Source organism: Cryptomeria japonica, chromosome 3 (genome assembly GCF_030272615.1).
Source record: "Cryptomeria japonica chromosome 3, Sugi_1.0, whole genome shotgun sequence".
Taxonomy (NCBI): domain Eukaryota; kingdom Viridiplantae; phylum Streptophyta; class Pinopsida; order Cupressales; family Cupressaceae; genus Cryptomeria; species Cryptomeria japonica.
Window position 1 is genome coordinate 474,080,711 of NC_081407.1, and position 5,469 is coordinate 474,086,179.

Genomic DNA, 5,469 nt, shown 5'->3' on the forward strand with positions numbered 1-5,469 from the left:
CGGAGTTCACCCCTAAAGGGCCACATCTCCGGGTCTGCTCAACTGCAAGACCCCTCTGATAATTAATAAAGTTAAGAATACAAGAGGTTACCCCATTACAATCCGGCCATCAAGGCGAAATATTAACAATATACAAACGACCGCATCGGTCAATAAATACATAAGCGATCCCTGAAAAGAACAGGATCCAGCTGAACATAATCAAAGCTAATACAAAGGTCCAGAAGAGTATCCATAAAACTGAGCCATCACCACCCAAGGTCTAACATGAAACTGACACTCACAAGGGCATAAACAAAAGGACGACCCACAAAGGTACTCTTAACAGGACAAAACGACAACGCACTAGCGAACGTAGGGACAAGTGTCATCACCCAACCTGGTATGGATACCATGGCAAGTCTTCATAGGTCCCGGCCCCATACACTGGGTCATCCTGGCAACCTAATCCGAGCTTCCGGCCCATCCAAGCCTCATGTGGACCCACACATCCTCTCGTGAAGACAAGGATGGTGGTTTGCCATTTCAGGCCTTCTCACAGCATGTCGAGTCTATGATAGCACTCGTCCCATGTGTGAGGCACATTTATCTTACTTAGAGATTACATTCTAATCTACTTAGGTTATCACTTATTAGACTCACTTTCGACGGGTTACCCAGCAGCCACTTTGGGCGCGGCCCCCAATCGAAAGCCACTTTCCCATACGACACTAGACCAAACTCAAACGAACTCAAAACCCAAGGAATACACATGGTCAGACGAACGGAGTTCAAGAAGGGAGAAACAACCATCTGGTTAAACACGACTCAAAGATGATCACTTACTAACGGTACTCTGACTAGAGACCTGACCAACAACGGTCAACCACAAATCAACATTCGACTCACACAAAGAGGATATGATCAAAACGACACTACCACAATACAACAGTCAACTCAGAACTGAGGACAGAAACAGGTACCTCAAATCATTCATACGACAGGGTCCTATCAAACAAAGCACTCTTGCCATTTCATAATAAAAAGTGAATACAGAAATTAAACTCGCAAAGGCAATAAACAGAAAAGACAATATTCAATAGATGCAATCTTTTCGAATTGATCTAATCATTAAACGTCGATCAAGTTTTCTACAAGGTCTAAATCAGATTACAGTTATCTACCTCAACTAGGGATGAGTTGTTCTTGGTTTTCTAACTCTCTAAGGTTCAAAGCATCGAACAGACATATAAAGTCATAATGAGTTTTTAAACCAATTCATATTAATAAAATTCAGACAACCATTAATCAAATAAATAAGATATTTAATCTCCAATCATAACGTCATTAACATACTGGTCCAAAACCGACCTCTACAGTTTCGTATTTTCAAACCCAGATGCATAATACGGATCACGGAAATATAACTATAAAAAGAGGATCTAATGAAGATAATCATTTCTAAAAGCATATCGTTTCAGTTTCTAATGATCAATGGTAAATTATCTCACTTACTTCTCGATTACTCAAATGATGTGTTCTAAGATAATATTTAACATCATCAATTAGTAATTACATCGTATTTCAACGATTTTCCAATAGCATAATATTCTATTTTGTTTTTAAACAATACTACCTCAATTAGCCAAATGCTCTAATCAGCTAGAAGGTAAAATCTAAATTTATTAATCCAAGATCAATCAGAATATAATCAACAATATTCAATTGCGAAATTAACAGTTTTAAAACTTAATCAGAAAGAGAACATAAGTCATGAAATGAGATTGAATAATGATTAACCTATAAACTCCATTATAAAATTGATCAATATCAAATCAACGTTTATCATGCTTATGCCACATTAATCATATTTAAGCAACTAATTAAAGCTTAACATTAAAATAACTTACCTTAAAATAATATTAAATATTATATGCTTTTTTTTTTTATACTAAAAAAAATACATATAAAAAAAAAACACATCTTAAAAACTAATTTAAAAAAAAAACATTTTTAAAAAAGGGGCGAGGGCGGGGCCCACCTCCCAACTGGGATGGTTGGGCGCCCAAACCCTAGCCGAGGGAATTTCCCGTGCGGCGGCGCCACTGCGGTGCCCGCAGGTCCGTGGCGCCCTGCGGCCACCGCGGCCCCTGCGGCCACCGCAGTGTGCAGCCACAGCTATCAACACAGGCGAGCGGGGGAGAACAAATGGGGAAGCGAGCGGGGGAGGGGAGGAGGAGCGGGTGGAGCTCCGCTCCCCGCCCTCCAACCCCAAACCAAGGGTTTAAAAGAACATACACACAGTCCCGTTTCGGACAAAAAACGCACAGATTGATATCAATTTTTTATATATTTTTTTTCTTTTTTTTTTTTTAAAACACAGTTCGGTATTTAAACAAACAATAAACCCAACTCAAATTTGGATTAAAATTTTCGGTTTGAATAAGATCCGATTTCAATGAATATATTTTGGTATGAAGTTTTCTCTGATGGTATTCATCCATTCCAAACACAAAAAGGGGTTTTCAAGCACCCAAACAGCAATGAGGAATAACACACCTCAATACATTCCCAGCCAAGCTAATTAATTTACTAAATCAGTTCATAAGCATGGCATTCAATGGAAAATCTGGAACTAAGATAGCATGAAAACCTTCAAACCCCCATTTCCATTTTATACAATAACTAAAATTGAGAATTAGATCCTACCTGATCTCGCGTTCCTGGCAAGATCTGTTGAAGAACCCCAATCTCCAGCTACCAAAACCCTCCTTCTCCATCCAAAATCCCCAAATTTCATCTCCAAAATTTCTTTCCAACCAAAAAAAATTCTCCAAAAATGTCCATCCTCCAATTTTCCCCAAATTTTAGGTTATATGGAAGAGTTGACCAAAATTCCATTTTTGGAATTAAAATTTTTATTTAAAAATAATTCTCAATTTAATACTTTTCTAACTATAGCAACAAATTAACTTTCTTTTCAAATCCAAAATTGATTTCCTCATATAATTAAATTTAACCTTTCTAATTTCAGAAGCCAACAGAATACAATTAAATCTTTTGCGATAAAATACAAAAACTTTCTTTTCAAAATGCATTTAATATTCAAAATCAGTCATTTAATCGAACTTACTCCCAATTTAAAATAAGCAATTCATATCAACGAAAATCACATAACGAAATACCGATTACTTTAGTCCATTGATCTCTAATGCACAAATACATATTTAATCAAGATAATTACTAAGGACTAATTAATCAATTTAACCATGCACACCAAGCATGCAAAACGAGAAGGTCAACCAAACGGACGACTCGCAAACCCAAACAAAAAGGGATAACCGACGACGACTGGCGATGCTCACTTGAGCACAAATAAGGTCAACTAGGGTCTTACGACCACCTAATCCAACTCTAAGGATTAAAGAGGTACACTCAAACCTGCGAATTCAGGTGAAGACGAACCTCGCACTCATGCGGCGTTGTACCTGAAATCTCCTGCAACCAAGAGTCATACATGCATACATATATAAACTTAATGAAAGCGTTAGCTCAATATTAATACCACGAAATAGGAACACCGAATAACTTGCATACAACTAGTGTGAAAACCACATCAACAGCTATGCGTTAAATCAAACATCTGACTATAACATTATATTAAGATAAACTAACCAAGATTAAACCAAGATTAGAGATTGGTTAGGGTAGGGGTACTACATTCTCCCCCCTAGGTTCCGACTTACTCCTGGAAGTCGTAAGGCTAGATGGAGAACATATCGTACGCATCCGCCCTGAAACTCATTCAACAAAGATCAAATTGCACATAGAAATCTTTCCATAAATAAACGAAATATTATTGCAAAATCCTTTACAAACGTCATTATCCATTGGCAAGATACATCTAAATCCGTACATTCCTTAAAATATTCTAGGAATTATCCACAATCATAACAGAGAAACAAGAATTTTCTTCCTTTCATTACACCAAATTAAAGCATTACAAAGAGGTAAACAACAATTACCAAAATCATCGACCAAAAATGACAAGAAAACATGCCATAATGATCAATTTCCTTTACCAATCCATCTTTATCATAAAATTTTATTGAATAGAACTAGCTTAAAATATCAATTTCTACAACCAAATTAACTTCCAATAAATAAGAGCAGCAAAAATAACTCAATTGTTTACACTTGCCAGGCATATAAAAACCTTTCCAATGACTATGTCCCATAACATAGTGACAAGTTAACACAATTTACTCCATGATACAAATAATAACCATCCACATAACTGGAATGCATAACATAAAAGGCCACATGTGAGCATGTTCAATGCTCAGTCAAAGATAACATGCACGATCAACATCTCCATGCCTGATCTCAGAACAACAATATGATCATAAATATCCAATATCTCACTCAAGGGCTCGATGGTGCTAGGCACACCATAGCGGTGCTACCTTCCATACAAGACCTCTGTGAATATCCCTTGTTGAGCAAGGTGGTTAGCCTCCAAGAGATAGTCCCACACATAGGTAGGTAGTGGGTACTAGCTGCAACACAGCCTCACATACCCCCATCCTCAAGGTTCCCTACAACAACTTCCTCGCACACACTCTACCAAATCCGTATCATACGTCCTTGGAGAGGAATTTCACATTTCAACACCAGACCAGCATCCGAAAACAATAAGGATAAACCAGTTTAGCCACCAAAGTACAAATGAATAAAGGTAATAAATCACCAATTCCAACAGTAAGGCAAGAAAATAATCCGGAATTGCAACACCAAGTCAAAAGTGCAAAAGATCACAAGATCGTGGCTAAACCCTCAAAGTCAAAGTAAAATAAATTGCTGATCCCCAAAGAAATATAAAGAATATCACAACTGCACATAACATCACTATGTGACTAACATCTAGCCACCAACGAGGAAGGAAGGAACAACTGACTAGCTATTGCAGTAGCTCATCATGTGGTGTGACATAGTCACACTACCCACATGGCATGGTGGTGTGCACCTCGACATCACCCCGCATCACGTCGTCACGCGGCATGGCAATACCCCAAGCGGAGAACACACGCAATGGGCATATCCCGCATGGTAGTGTACCTCACGGAAAAAGCACGCGCAGGTCACATCCCGCATAGCGACGTATCTAGAAGGATACTCGCCGTAAGTCAGAGGTATACATGACTAGGGTCCACCCACATGCCCACCAACACATACTAACTGGCAGCACATGTGAATAAACCTACCTTTCATGAAGACAAGGCAAAGGATCCTCCAAATCATACCATCACTATACACAAGAGCCACCATCTAAATGCTCAAAAAAGGAAGAGAATAAGCTGACACACATAAACCTATAAATAGATTCATCAAAGGGAAAGTATTGAGTACACCTTGATACAGTTTAGTAGTACAACCATATCATTCCTCGAAGTAGAGAAGCTAACGTCGCTTCGCGCTGACATTACTCGT